At 46.2% G+C, this 14,993-nt stretch overlaps 1 long non-coding RNA gene across 1 annotated transcript; it reads right to left on the reverse strand.

Annotated features, from left to right (window-relative positions):
• Nucleotides 1-1,809: 1,809 nt before the first annotated feature.
• On the reverse strand, nucleotides 1,810-9,416 carry LOC125711620 (uncharacterized). The gene is made up of 3 exons (XR_007383050.1): nucleotides 9,297-9,416; nucleotides 2,689-2,866; nucleotides 1,810-2,271 (listed from the first exon to the last, which is right to left on the reverse strand). It is a non-coding gene; the product is annotated as an uncharacterized LOC125711620 (long non-coding RNA).
• Nucleotides 9,417-14,993: the final 5,577 nt, after the last annotated feature.

Here is a 14,993-nt window from a genome sequence, read left to right on the forward strand (position 1 = left end):
GGCCTTATCTACAGCAAGGCGGCTGCCTTTGTCATTGCCGAAGGTGACTACCAACAATGAGCATTGGGAAAGTATTAAAAGTGTAAAAGTGAACTGGGTGAGGAATAAGATCAGATGAAAGCTTCAGCTTGCCTAATTTGGCACCTGATGGATTATATCATCATAAAGTTATCGCTGACTACCACTCAGCTATTCATTTGCATTGTATGCATACATCCATTGCATAAAATGGTCTTTTAGCATCAGGCTGCAGTTGTCATTGCATTATATTGCCACTGTAGTTATTCTGCTCTTAGCAATGGAACTGATCTGCCACTTGTCTGTCAAATCAGAGAAGGTAAGTTGGCCAAAACATGCTGGAAGCCTACTGTGGAGCAGATATAAAGTTTGAGGGACAATGGCAGGTACTGGTGTTGGATATGGGACTGGAAATTAGTAATGATAAAAAGCGTCAGCACAGCCACCGATACCGACAGGATGAGGAGATGAATCTCCTGTGTATATCTGCACTCAAAAGATAACCAGCTCTGTTGAACATTCAGGCCTCACGGTTGATCGTTCTGAGGTTGCTCATTCACCAGACACTGAATGGAAGTTCTGAGATGGCAGCTTAATGGCAGGCTGAGCTCCAGCATAGGCAGGGCATCTACAAGCTTTCACTTGGCTCAGGCCGGACTGGCACTGATTAGACTGCCACCCTGTATCGCCACAGTGGGATATTGTTCGCTGTGCACTCTGACAATCACTTCATAGTTTCTGTAAACGATGACGTCTGCACCTGTGTTGGCCAACTTCTCCTATCAATCCGATTTAGTTCACTACTCTGTGTTCTCTGGAATAAACCCCTTGATAACCTTCATCAGATGTTTTACTCAGAATAATGGAAACAGAAAAACACTCACTTGGTTTCTTAGCAGTATTATAGCACAGGGAGTTAAAGTTTTGTTTATTGTTGTTTTCTGAATCTGTAATTGTTTTCAAAGCACCGTTACATTGTGTTTCAGCGGCAGACTATTTGCATAATTGACAAGAATGCGTTACAAGTCCCACCACAAAGTACCACAGTACCAAAGAAGAACGAGCTGGTTTGGGACTTTTGGTACTAGAATTTTTGGTACTGGCACTTGACCGGAAGTCAATGGAAAAGGCACCAAAAGTACCGCACAAAAAGTAGCTATTTTTGTAAATTTGCTATAACTACTCCTGCAGAAGCAGTCAGAGTATCACGAAAGTCAGAGAGTCAGGAAGTCAGGTGAACATGGGGTTTATTACTGGTGAAACACACTCTGAGATACGGAAAAGGCAGAAGCGACGTTAAGACGTTTACCCTCTGGGGTCGAGTGCATTATCAGCGACGTAGCGTACTTTTGCGTCTATTTCAGTTTATAACTCTCTGAAATCTTCATGTAGGATCATGAAAAAAACACTGACTAAATCTGCAATCTGTCTTCTTTTCAAAACGACAATTGTCGGAAGTATTAAATTATTTAAAATTATGTTAAATTGACAAAAAATTAAACAATGTCACCTTTCTATGTTTTACCTGCATTGGGGGCATGTAGTGCCACCCTCACCTGAAGATTGCTATTTATATTCAAATTTGCCGCATTTCCACGTATTCAAATTGCATTCGCATGGAAATTTGATGAACAACGCAACGGTGAAACGCGATCCAGATACATCCCCATCAGTGCCATAAAAAGGGGGGGGGGGGGAGTGGCCATGTGTGAATGGCTCATGCATACACATAAGAGCTCCTAAATATTCAATGGAAGGAGACCAGAAATAGTGACATGAGTGTTTCTTATTTATTTTTCCAAATGAATGTTGCCACTACACCATTTAGTCATCTTCATGTAGCCAATAATTTGGTGATCAGACATCTGGGATCAAAACAAACTGCCACCATTGCTTACTATCTACTTTTATGATGTTTCTGCAAGTGTTCCAAACTGCATTTTGCATTGTCTATACTTTGATGTCAAATTACAAATTTCAGATAAATCGGACATATTTACAATATACATTAAAATAAATATGAGTGTAATGGCAAAACAAATATATAAGAAATAATTTATTTGCCATGAATTAACTTTATGATATTTGAAGAAATGCGTGATCATGCCTCAGTCAGTGAAAGTGTGTTTCCTGCCCCTGGACCTCAGAGGGTTAATGACCAGACTGGGGAAACACTCAGAGAAACTCACTTAGGGGCCGAAGGGACCAAACAGGGGACACGATGGGCCTCTGGGCATGGCAGGACAACAGCTCCTGGGGAAACAAAAGCAAAAGACATCAACAAACTAAGGGGAACAGCCAAGGAACAAGGTACAAGCAGGACAACAAGAACCAGGACAGCAGCTAACAAAAAGCAGACACAAACAGGGACACCAAGGATGGAAACACAAGATCCAAAGGCACCAAGGAAGGGGACAATGAAGGAGCAACACTATGGGGGACACCAACCAAAGGAGGACAGGGACTAGATGGGAGCAGGATAGAACCAAATGGACGGGGAACAAACACAGGGGAACCACCCATAGAGGGAACCAAACCAGGAGGCAAAGAGGTGAAGGGTGGGGGGAACCAGGGAGCCAGAGCAGGTGTTGCTGTAGACACCTGACGAGTCACCACAGGAGGGACTGCAGGCGACAGCCGAGCAGGAGGCAAGGGGGACCGAAGGCAAACCTGGGGGCAGGGTGGGCAGGACCCACCCCCGGAGTAAATGGCCTGTCCCTCTGTAAGAGACTAAGAGACGGGGTCCTGGCCAGGATCTCTGATGGGGTGGACATCAGGGTGTTTCTCCAAAGGGGTTCACAGGGGCTGGTGATTCCTAAGAGGTCCCACTCAAGTTCCTCCTCCACTTCTAATGAGGGGAAAGGAGCGGTGGTCAGGTGATTGGGTAACTCCTCGGGAACAGGCGTAGCAAGGAGTGCATCTCAGGAAGAGGGTCTGGAGCTGACACGGGGTCCAGAGCTGGGACAGGAACTGGAGTCACAAGGTCGGGAGTCAGGACAGGAACTGGGGCTACAGTAATTGAGTGTCTGAGAGTCCAAGAGTAGGAAACTCGGGGGTTAGTGAGGCTAGGCAGTGCACTTCTGGGATGGGCGTGAGTAGTCGGTGCACCTCAGGAGCCAGCACAGCGAGAGGGTGCACCTCGGGAGTCGGCGGAATGAGGGGGTGTGCCTTAGGAGTTGGCGGAATAAGGGGCTGCGCCTCGGGAGTCGGCGGAATATTGGGGTGTGCCTCGGGAGTCGGCGGAATGAGGAGGTGTGCCTCAGGAGTCGGCGGAATGAGGGGGTGTGCCTCGGGAGTCGGTGGAATGAGGGGGTGTGCCTCGGGAGTCGGCGGAATGAGGGGCTGCGCCTCGGGAGTCGGCGGAATAATGGGGTGTGCCTTGGGAGTCGGCGGAATGAGGAGGTGTGCCTCAGGAGTCGGTGGAATGAGGGGGTGTGCCTCGGGAGTCGGCGGAATGAGGGGCTGCGCCTCGGGAGTCGGCGGAATAATGGGGTGTGCCTCGGGAGTCGGCGGAATGAGGAGATGTGCCTCGGGAGTCGGCGAAATGAGGGGGTGTGCCTCGGGAGTCGGCGGAATGAGGGGGTGTACCTCGGGAGTCGGCGGAATGAGGGGGTGCGCCTCGGGAGTCGGTGTAATGAGGGGGTGTGCCTCGGGAGTCGGCAGAATAATGGGGTGTGCCTCGGGAGTCGGCGGAATGAGGAGGTGCGCCTCGGGAGTCGGCGGAATAATGGGGTGTGTCTCGGGAGTCGGAAGAATAATGGGGTGTGCCTCGGGAGTCGGCGGAATGAGGAGGTGCGCCTCGGGAGTCGGCGGAATAATGGGGTGTGTCTCGGGAGTCGGGGGAATAATGGGGTGTGCCTTGAGAGTCGGCGGAATGAGGAGGTGCGCCTCGGGAGTCGGCGGAATGAGGGGGTGTACCTCGGGAGTCGGCGGAATGAGGGGGTGCGCCTCGGGAGTCGGTGTAATGAGGGGGTGTGCCTCGGGAGTCGGCAGAATAATGGGGTGTGCCTCGGGAGTCGGCGGAATGAGGAGGTGCGCCTCGGGAGTCGGCGGAATAATGGGGTGTGTCTCGGGAGTCGGCAGAATAATGGGGTGTGCTTCGGGAGTCGGCGGAATGAGGAGGTGCGCCTCGGGAGTCGGCGGAATAATGGGGTGTGTCTCGGGAGTCGGGGGAATAATGGGGTGTGCCTTGAGAGTCGGCGGAATGAGGAGGTGCGCCTCGGGAGTCGGCGGAATGAGGGGGTGCATCTCGGGAGTCGGCGGAATGAGGGGGTGCGCCTCGGGAGTCGGCGGAATGAGGGGCTGCGCCTCGGGAGTTGGCGGAATAATGGGGTGTGCCTCGGGAGTCGGCGGAATGAGGAGATGTGCCTCGGAGTCGGCGGAATGAGGGGGTGTGCCTCGGGAGTCGGCGGAATAATGGGGTGTGCCTTGAGAGTCGGCGGAATGAGGAGGTGCGCCTCGGGAGTCGGCGGAATGAGGGGGTGCATCTCGGGAGTCGGCGGAATGAGGGGGTGCGCCTCGGGAGTCGGCGGAATAATGGGGTGTGCCTCGGGAGTCGGCGGAATGAGGAGATGTGCCTCGGGAGTCGGTGGAATGAGGGGGTGTGCCTCGGGATTCGGCGAAATGAGGGGGTGTGCCTCGGGAGTCGGCGGAATGAGGGGGTGCGCCTCGGAGTCGGTGTAATGAGGGGGTGTGCCTCGGGAGTCGGCAGAATAATGGGGTGTGCCTCGGGAGTCGGCGGAATAATGGGGTGTGTCTCGGGAGTCGGCGGAATAATGGGGTGTGCCTTGAGAGTCGGCGGAATGAGGAGGTGCGCCTCGGGAGTTTGTTGGAATGAGGGGGTGCATCTCGGGAGTCGGCGGAATGAGGGGGTGCGCCTCGGGAGTCGGCGGAATGAGGGGGTGCGCCTCGGGAGTCGGCGGAATGAGGGGGTGAGCCTCGGGAGTCGGCGGAATGAGGGGGTGCGCCTCGTGAGTTGGCGGAATGAGGGGGTGCGCCTCGGGAGTCGGCGGAATGAGGGGGTGCGCCTCGGGAGTCGGCGGAATGAGGGGCTGCGCCTTGTGAGTTGGCGGAATGAGGGCGTGCGCCTCGTGAGTTGGAGGAATGAGGGGGTGCGCCTCGTGAGTCGGCGGAATGAGGGGGTGTGCCTCGGGAGTCGGCGGAATAATGGGGTGTGCCTCGGGAGTCGGCGGAATGAGGGGGTGTGTCTCGGGAGTCGGCAGAATAATGGGGTGTGCCTCGGGAGTCGGCAGAATAATGGGGTGTGCCTCGGGAGTCGGCGGAATGAGGAGGTGCGCCTCGGGAGTCGGCGGAATAATGGGGTGTGTCTCGGGAGTCGGGGGAATGAGGGGGTGTGCCTCGGGAGTCGGCGAAATGAGGGGGTGTGCCTCGGGAGTCGGCGGAATGAGGGGGTGCGCCTCGGAGTCGGTGTAATGAGGGGGTGTGCCTCGGGAGTCGGCGGAATAATGGGGTGTGCCTCGGGAGTCGGCGGAATAATGGGGTGTGTCTCGGGAGTCGGCGGAATAATGGGGTGTGCCTTGAGAGTCGGCGGAATGAGGAGGTGCGCCTCGGGAGTTGGTGGAATGAGGGGGTGCATCTCGGGAGTCGGCGGAATGAGGGGGTGCGCCTCGGGAGTCGGCGGAATGAGGGGGTGAGCCTCGGGAGTCGGCGGAATGAGGGGGTGCGCCTCGTGAGTTGGCGGAATGAGGGGGTGCGCCTCGGGAGTCGGCGGAATGAGGGGGTGCGCCTCGGGAGTCGGCGGAATGAGGGGCTGCGCCTTGTGAGTTGGCGGAATGAGGGCGTGCACCTCGTGAGTTGGAGGAATGAGGGGGTGCGCCTCGTGAGTCGGCGGAATGAGGGGGTGCGCCTCGGGAGTCAGTGGAATGAGGGGCTGCGCCTCGGGAGCCGGCACAAAAAGAATGTACGTTTCGGGAGCCGGCACAGTGGGGACTTCGGACACTGACCTGGGCAATACGCCACCTTGGAGGAGACAGCAGCGGCTTTGGGCATCAGCGAGACATACAGCACCGGATCAAGGATCAAAAGGATGTATCTTTGATTGTATTCAGTGGAATATTTCGAAGTCAATACACCCAGATAATGCGACCGGGATTGATTTACTTCCGCATATAAATGTTCAATCGGACTCAAACTGGCCTAGACACACTGCGCATGCTTCACAATTTCCCAGCCCACCCTCCCTCAGGGCTTTCACCCAGAAGTAACAGAAGAAGTCGGTACACAGAAGAAACTTGGAGCATGTAAAAACTGGTACCAGTGCAAAATGATGTCACAACACAAGGTATTTTTTATTGAATTCAAGAAATGGCTGTAGTAGGACTGGAAGATGTGCAATATTAATACTAACATGGTACATTATCCACATCCAATTCTTACATCGCTAGTCAGCTAGATTAAGATCAGGCATTTCTTACCTTCATTTTGTTATGGATATTATAGCATAGAGAGTTTAAGTCTCACTAAAACATTTTTCCTCTGTCATAGGAAAAAATACCTAGCAAGTTTTGCAATTTTAATGATTATTCATTTTCAAGATTAACTATTATATGATTAAAAATATCAGATAGTAAGATTAAAAATATGATATAGTACTATCTTAAAAGTCAGTTAGCCTGAGCTCTGCATGCGCTCTCTGAGACAATCATTGTCATCCTTGCTGTTTAAATCACCCCTAGACGGGTTCCTGAGAAATCTATGTTGAACTCCTTTTTTGTTTCATAAATACCCTAGAATTTATTGCAACAAAATCACATTGCAATATCTGAATAATTTCCAGTACCGCGCTGTCATAGTATGTTAGGCAAAAAACTTTATTTCTTGTTGCTAATCTGATCATGTTGTGTCTGTTCTTCTGACCAGATCACAATTAAAGCTTGTCTCACTTCATTTGTCCACACATCCATTACAGTACAGTCCTGTTATAGCAGACTTTAAGTGATCTGGCAAAAGAGTCTGTTATATCCAAAGTCCGTTATATACAGAGTTGCTGTATGCCCAGAACACAACTAAAGGACACCGTTTACTCATGCCACATTCCAGCAGATACACTTGTGGTATAGATTATTATAATGTACATGTAGTAATCCAACTTTACCTGACTGTTGGAAGTATATATGGCCTGTAAGTGGTTATTCATGTATGGTACAGTAGTAACCTTGACTTCATTGCACAGCGTGCCTGGTGATGGACAGCCACACAGACCAATCAGTGTTGCCTGCTGTTATGCCATGCCTATTTATAGAGCGTGACTATTAATAATCCTGACTACATATTTGCGCTGGATATCATCGGCACGCTAAATGGTCCCTGTGGACCAAATTGTTTGTCCGTTATAAGCGAAATTCTATTATATGTGAGTCCCATGTCCCATGTGCTATATCCCATGTTTTTTCTGCATGTTAGTAAAGGCGCACGGCCGGGACCAGTGGATCTCGTCTGTTATAAACTATATTCCATTATCCATCCATCCATCCGTCTATCCATTTTCCAAACCACTTATCCTACTGGGTCGCGGGGGTTCCGGAGCCTATCCTGGAAGCAATGGGCACAAGGCAGGGAATAACCCGGGATGGGGGACCAGCCCATCGCAGGGCACACTCACACACCATACACTCACACATGCACTCCTATGGGCAATTTAGTAGCTCCAATTAGCCTCAGCATGTTTTTGGACTGTGGGGGGGAAACGGGAGTACCCGGAGGAAACCCCATGATGACATGGGGAGAACATGCAAACTCCACACCCAGGTGGAGACTCGAACCCGGGGTCGAGAAGTGTGAGGCAACAAGTGCTAACCACTGCACCACCATGCCGCCCTGATATTCCATTATAATTTTATTATATTTTTATGTCTATGACATAATAGGTAAACCAGAAAAAGCCAAATACTAACAAGCTAAAAGAGCCATATCGCCACCTACTGTAGCGGAGTCAGACATACTTTGGTCAATAAATCGATTCCCCTCCCGTGCATGTCTACTGGGACAAGGGCAGTAGTCCGATTAAATGGTGTAGTCAAGCTATAACTGTAGCTTGACATAGCTGTGCATGTAAAGAGCATGGTAAAGAGCCACAAAACCTTGTCCTCACCTCACTGCTTCCCTTTCCACAGGGGAAAGTTACCTGGGACAAAAACGCCTGGGGATAGAGAAGGAGCTGGAGCCCGATTCACACAGGCCTGATTCTGAGAGCTTAGCTGAGGCTCTCAAAAACTCATGAACACACTCTGCTGGGAGAGACAGCCATCTCTCTGCACTCGCATCCCTCCCTGTTGGCCACAAAGAGTTTAAGCTTAAAAGGTGTCAAAAATGAATAGTTTCGTTCCTCCACAGAGTGGCGAGGAATTCAGCTCTTTAAGGGCATTTGTGTATAAGAGTCTTGCAATAGCCTATACTTGTTATTCCCAAAGCCATGAATGGAGGCCCTTTACTATGACTAGTCATTAGCAAAGTAGTGTTGAGGTCAAGAGATCAGACCTCTGGGGACTGTGCTTCACCCTTAATACCAAGCTAACCCTCCTCAGCAAGGTGTTAAATGTGAAACACCCCAATAAAAATGTGGGCTGGCTGATAAATTGGGCAAGAAATTATTCATTGATAAATTATTAAGGTCAGTTAGTTTAGCCGACAGTGCCCTGAATCAAGATTCAGAATAATTTACACAATATTTTTCTTAGAAAGCCAGTGCACTGAGGCAAATACAGAATTCTATCGATGGTGCTTTGCCTGTAATTATCAAAATTTAAATCAAAACTGAATAATATATATTTAAATCTGGAATTTGTTTTTTCTCAGAATTTTTTAAATTCTGAGTCTTGATAGAGGGCCTAACTTCACAGTTGAGTAAATGTATATTGTTTCTGAGCAATCATTAAGGAGATAATGACTTCCCTGTGCAGTGAATTTCAGATTGGTAATGCATAATCACAATTCAATGCAGATTACTAAGAAACAGTAATTGGAGGCGTGAAATGAAATGCATAAAAATGTGAGTGGGGATGGGGGCTTCCATTGCCTAGGTGCCCCACCCTTAAGCAGCATCTCTACTGCTTCCTTATTTGCTTTCTTGAGCAATTTCTTCAAATATAAATAAAACAGTGTACAGTGCACCATTTAATGAATTGGTTGCAGGGGTAACATTAAGAATTTCGGATACACATCTTATCTCTAAATGCAGGATAGCACATACTTAGACTATTAACATCGGAACAGAGGTAAAATGTCTAGGCAATCTCAAAAGACAAACTCAACAGTATTACCGTCAAAAGAGCATTAATTCTCCGCAAGGCTTATTTCTGTCTTCCCAGTTGTCTTGGGGCGTAATCCTGACGGTGACATGACAGGCGCTTAGCCTGCTGCTAATACCCCGGCCGCCCCCGGGGTCTTCGGCAGCACACTGAGCAGCCCTAGTGCCGCCCGCCCTGCGCTCACACTCTCCGCTCCTCAGCGGGGTGAGATTACAGAGAGATTAAAGAACAGCCAAGAGAAACTTCTCTCTTCACTGTGGCTTTAATCATCTTTCCAGTGCTAAGCTTAGAAGACTTTATCTGTGATTTCTAATAAAATTATATGAACATTGCTGTCAAGAGATATGAATAATGTTAAGAATATACAGCAATTACTATATTCCGGGCATTCTTAACAGAAGTAGAAAAAGGTACTTTAAAGAGTCTTTATTCAGTTAAAGTAAATTAATGTTAAAGTGACATAATAAAAGTGCAAGAAAAAAATTACAGTTCTGGTGAATTTCTGACTTGAAATGGGAATTAGAGTGGAAGTAGAAATGATCATACCTTGGGCAACTAAATGTGTTTTGTGTATATGAATGTGTGTGAGTGGATTATATTTATACATTATGGGGACCAAATGTTTCCTTGGTGTAATTTATTTCTACAAAATATGTCTATTTTTTGTTTTACTGAAAAATGGTGTAATGATATTCTTGTGCGTCCAGTTCCACTGGTTCCTGGACTCCCTATCTATATATCTTCTTCTTTATGATAAATCACATGTCATTTCAGTTTCTTTAGTGTTCTCTGTGTTTCCCAATAAGTGGTGACAGTTTTTTTCCTTCACTCGGTTGACTTTAGTTTATTGTGACATTACTGCACTGTCCAAACTGCCTGATATTGGTGAATTATAGCACTACACGTGGTCACCAGCTGGCTGAGGCTGCCTTCTGGGGATACCTCTTGGCATTTTCTGAGCTCAGTATGAGTCAGCGCAGGCATGAATACAAATATCATCACCCTTTGCTGCATTTTGAAGTAAGCATGCACTTAGGACCACAATACTGCAGGAAAATTTGTATAGATAATTATTTGCCATTATTAAATAACTGTCTATATGCTGTGTGATTCGCTGAATTATCCATTGACCACAGAGAGCTAGGATGAGCTGGCAGCCAACCATAGGGAGCACATGGTAGAAGTTGCCCTGAAGGACGTGCCCGTCCCTCCCTAGTCATCACACCACCCTAATTATGTACTTTTCCCTGTCAAAATTCAGTCAACTAAAAAAACATGCAAACCCCAGTATAACATAGTTACTATTTCCTCTTAATTATGTTAGAAATAGTTAATTTCGTAATGCATTGATGATTAGCGTTTTTTTTGTTTTTTGCTGTGAGTTTGCTGAACATTGATGCATATTCCATAGACTTTTTCCTTTTTCTATTCCTGTTTGTCCTATGCAGGGTTGTAGAGGTTTAGAGCTGCTAAAAACATCAAAAGCTGCTGAGCTGGGGTGGCCATTCTCGGTATATACAGTAGTATGTGTGTGTAGGGATTTCATATTTTATGACTGACTGGGGGTGGGGGAAAGTGGTGCTAGTTGTTAGTGGGTAAAGTGCAGGAAAAAAGGACAAGGGGGCTAAAAAGTGGACACCAGTGTTATTTTTTTTAAGGAAAAATTTTCGTCATAGTTATCGTCAACGACCTTTATTTTCAGACTAAAACGACATGAGAACTAAATAAAAATGATTTTGCGAGGCCTAAGACTATGATGAGGTGCATTGACACTTTCATCAATGAATAAAAACAAGACTAAAATGTTTCCCAGAGACCAGATACAATCCGAACTAATATAATTAGTTAGCGTAGGGGTATTCAACTAAAATCTAAAGAGGTCCAGTTAGAGAACATTTCTTGAAGATCATAATGTCTCTTTAGTGTGATATATATTTAAGAAGCCTATTAGTTGTATAAACATTGCATGTAATCAATACCTGACTGTCAAATCAAATTAATTCAGTACAATTCAAAGAGTTTTTGAAAATATGAATTGTCATGTGACATAGAGCTGAACATACAGTCAGGTCCATAAATATTGGGACATCGACACAATTCTAATCTTTTTGGCTCTATACACCACCTCAATGGATTTGAAATGGAATGAACAAGATGTGCTTTAACTGCAGACTTTCAGCTTTAATTTGAGGGTATTTACATACCAATCAGGTGAACAGTGTAGGAATTACAGCAGTTTGTATATCTGCCACCCAATTTTTAAGGGACCAAAAGTAATGGGACAAATTAACAATCATAAATCAAACTTTCACTTTTTAATACTTGGTTGCAAATCCTTTGCAGTCAATTACAGCCTGAAGTCCGGAATGCACAGGCATCATCAAACGCTGGGTTACATCCCTAGTGGTGCTCTGCCAGGCCTCTACTGCAACTGTCTTCTGTTCCTGCTCGTTCTTGGGGCATTTCCCCTTCAGTTTTGTCTTTAGCAAGTGAAATACACACTCGGATTCAGGTCAGGTGATTGACTTGGCCATTGCAAAATATTCCACTTCTTTGCCTTAAAAAACTCTTTGGTTGCTTTCACAGTATGCTTCAGGTCATTGTCCATCTGCACTATGAAGCACCGTCCAATGAGTTCTGAAGCATTTGGCTGAATATGAGCAGATAATATTGCCCGAAACACTTCAGAATTCATCCTGCTACTTTTGTCAGCAGGCACATCATCAATAAATACAAGGGAACCAGTCCCAGTGGCAGCCATACATGCCCACGCCATGACACTACCACCACCATGCTTCACTGATGAGGTGGTATGTTTTGGATCGTGAGCAGTTCCTTTCCTTCTCCATACTCTTCTCTTCCCATCACACTGGTACAAGTTGATCTTTGTCTCATCTGTCCATAGGATGTTGTTCCAGAACTGTAAAGGCTTTTTTAGATGTTGTTTGGCAAACTCTAATCTGGCCTTCCTGTTTTTGAGGCTCACCAATGGTTTACATCTTTAGTTGAACCCTCTGTATTCACTCTGGTGAAGTCTTCTCTTGATTGTTGACCTTGACACACATACACCTACTTCCTGGAGAGTGTTCTTGATCTGGCCAAGTGTTCTGAAGGGGTTTTTCTTCACCAGGGAAAGATTTCTTCGGTCATCCACCACAGTTGTTTTCCGTGGTCTTGCAACTCTTTTGGTGTTGCTGAGCTCACCGGTGCGATCTTTCTTATTAAGAATGTTCCAAACAGTTGATTTGGCTACACCTAATGTATTTGCTATCTCTCTGATGTGTTTGTTTTTATTTTTCAGCCTAATGACGGCTTGCTTCACTGATAGTGACAGCTCTTTGCATCTCATATTGAGAGTTGACAGCAACGGATTCCAAATGCAAATAGCACACTTGAAATGAACTCTAGACCTTTTATCTGCTCCTTGTAAATTAGATAATGAGGGAATGACACACACTTGGCCATGGAACAGCTGAGCAACCAATTGTCCCATTACTTTTGGTCCCTTAAAAAGTGGGTGGCAGATATACAAACTGCTGTAATTCCTACACCGTTCACCTGATTTGTATGTAAGTACCCTCAAATTAAAGCTGAACGTCTGCAGTTAAAGCACATCTTGTTCGTTTCACTTCAGATCCATTGTGGTGGTGTATAGAGCCAAAAAGATTAGAATTGTGTCGATGTCCCAATATTTATGGACCTGACTGTATATGTATGACTGCCGATATGTATAATGTTTTCTCATTTACTAGTTTTACAAGGACATTTTAAAAGTAGGGTTGCATTTCAAAATAAGAGAAAATAAATAAAATGTGAAAATAGTGCATGTTTAAATGAAGTGCTTAACTTAAGCCGTAAACCACTAATACAGTCATGTTTACATCATATATTTTAGTGTTCATGGATTTAAGTATTGGTTTTGATAATCCCACACCGGTAATAAAATTAAAGTTTTGTTTTAATATAAATACATAGAAACTAATCGCTATTAGAGTAGGTTATGGGTGGTCTTATTATTTCAAAAAGATATAAAACGTAACATTATGTTTTTCTCATATTAGTTTTATTAATAATTTATAAATGGAATGACAAGCCGCTTCAGGTGAAAACAGTGCATTTTACTTTTCATTTCAAATAAAACGCGGGGTTACCAACTTCGGCCAGCTGGCTGGAGTGAGATTTTCAGTTCGAGATGTCTGCACACAAATAGTATGTAACAGTTCTTACCTTGTAAATAGTCTACTTTTGTATTTAACCGTGTAAATACACTTTTGTCGTAGCTAATTCTAATTTTATAATGGAATAATATAGGCCATTCCTCCCAATTACACCCTTCCAGTTTTCACTATCCTTACACACATGAGTGTTGAAGTCCCCCATTAGCACAATGGAGTCCCCAGTGGGGGGCACCTTCCAGCGGCCCATCCAAGGTCTTCAAGAAGGCCAGATACTCTGGACTGGTGTACATAAGCAAAGAGAACAGTCAGAACCTGTCCCCTATTCAATGGCAGACAAGAACAGGGAAAATTTGAGCTTTCAATAGTATTATATAAAAATACACAGGGTTTTGCATATCATATATTTACTTTAAAATACCTTCTGGGGCGGCCTGGTGGTGCAGTGGTTAACACTGTTGCCTCACACCTCTGGGACCCGGGTTCGAGTGTCTGCCTGGGTTACATGTGTGTGGAGTTTGCATGTTTTCCCCATGTCGTCGTGGGGTTTCCTCCGAGTACTCCAGTTTCCCCCCACAGTCCAATTACATGCTGAGGCTGTTTCGAGTTACTAAATTGCCCATAGGTGTGCATGTGTGAGTGGATGGTGTGTGAGTGTGCCCTGTAATGGGCTGGCCCCCCATCCTGGGTTGTTCCCTGCCTCATGCCCATTGCTTCCGGGATAGGCTCCGGACCCCCGCGACCCAGTAGGATAAGTGGTTTGGAAAATGGATGGATGGAAAATACCTTCTGTTTACAACTACATGGTTGTTATTTTAACATGAAAAATATATTTTATCCATAGCAACATATAGCCACTCTTGTGTAATTACACAAATTAGAATCAAATGAAAGGGAGTCACCTGTCAAGACAGCTGCTACATTGATGTAGAAATGATCTTGCTTAGAATACACAGATGCCGGGTTGTTTGATGTGACTGCTTAACTTTCTTCCAGGGGCTGAATATTTAACATTATCACTAATGATTCACTAATGACGATCCATCACAATGCAGATAATGTGCCTCATTCAGGACTCCCTGAGCAACCGCTCATTCAACACAAAGTCAAACCAGTGGTACCCAAGGATTCTCCGAAGAGACACAGTACCGAAGGAGTCCAGTCTTTCACTCAGCTAACTGGATAGTGTCCTTTTGCAAAGATATCAGGACCACCACACATCCCATTCTAACGACCTCATGACCCCCCATGCTCTCCAAATCCATCGCTGACTTCGTAGGATGAGTCAACAGAGACATCAATGTTACTGCCAAGGTAAATGAACATCTCGATGAGGCTGAAATTCTCCCTGCAGACAGACACACTACTGTTGGCTGTGCCCAAGAAGTGATTAACTGTCTGGATCTTGGTCTTTATCCAGGACTCTCATTAACCCAGAGACTCAGACTTCTTGCTCGGCTTCTTGAGAGCCCCGATCAGAGCCTCCATAGACACCTTTTCCACTACAGATACATTTATAATGCAGTACAAAGCA

Source organism: Brienomyrus brachyistius, chromosome 17 (assembly GCF_023856365.1).
Source record: "Brienomyrus brachyistius isolate T26 chromosome 17, BBRACH_0.4, whole genome shotgun sequence".
NCBI classification, from domain to species: Eukaryota; Metazoa; Chordata; class Actinopteri; order Osteoglossiformes; family Mormyridae; genus Brienomyrus; species Brienomyrus brachyistius.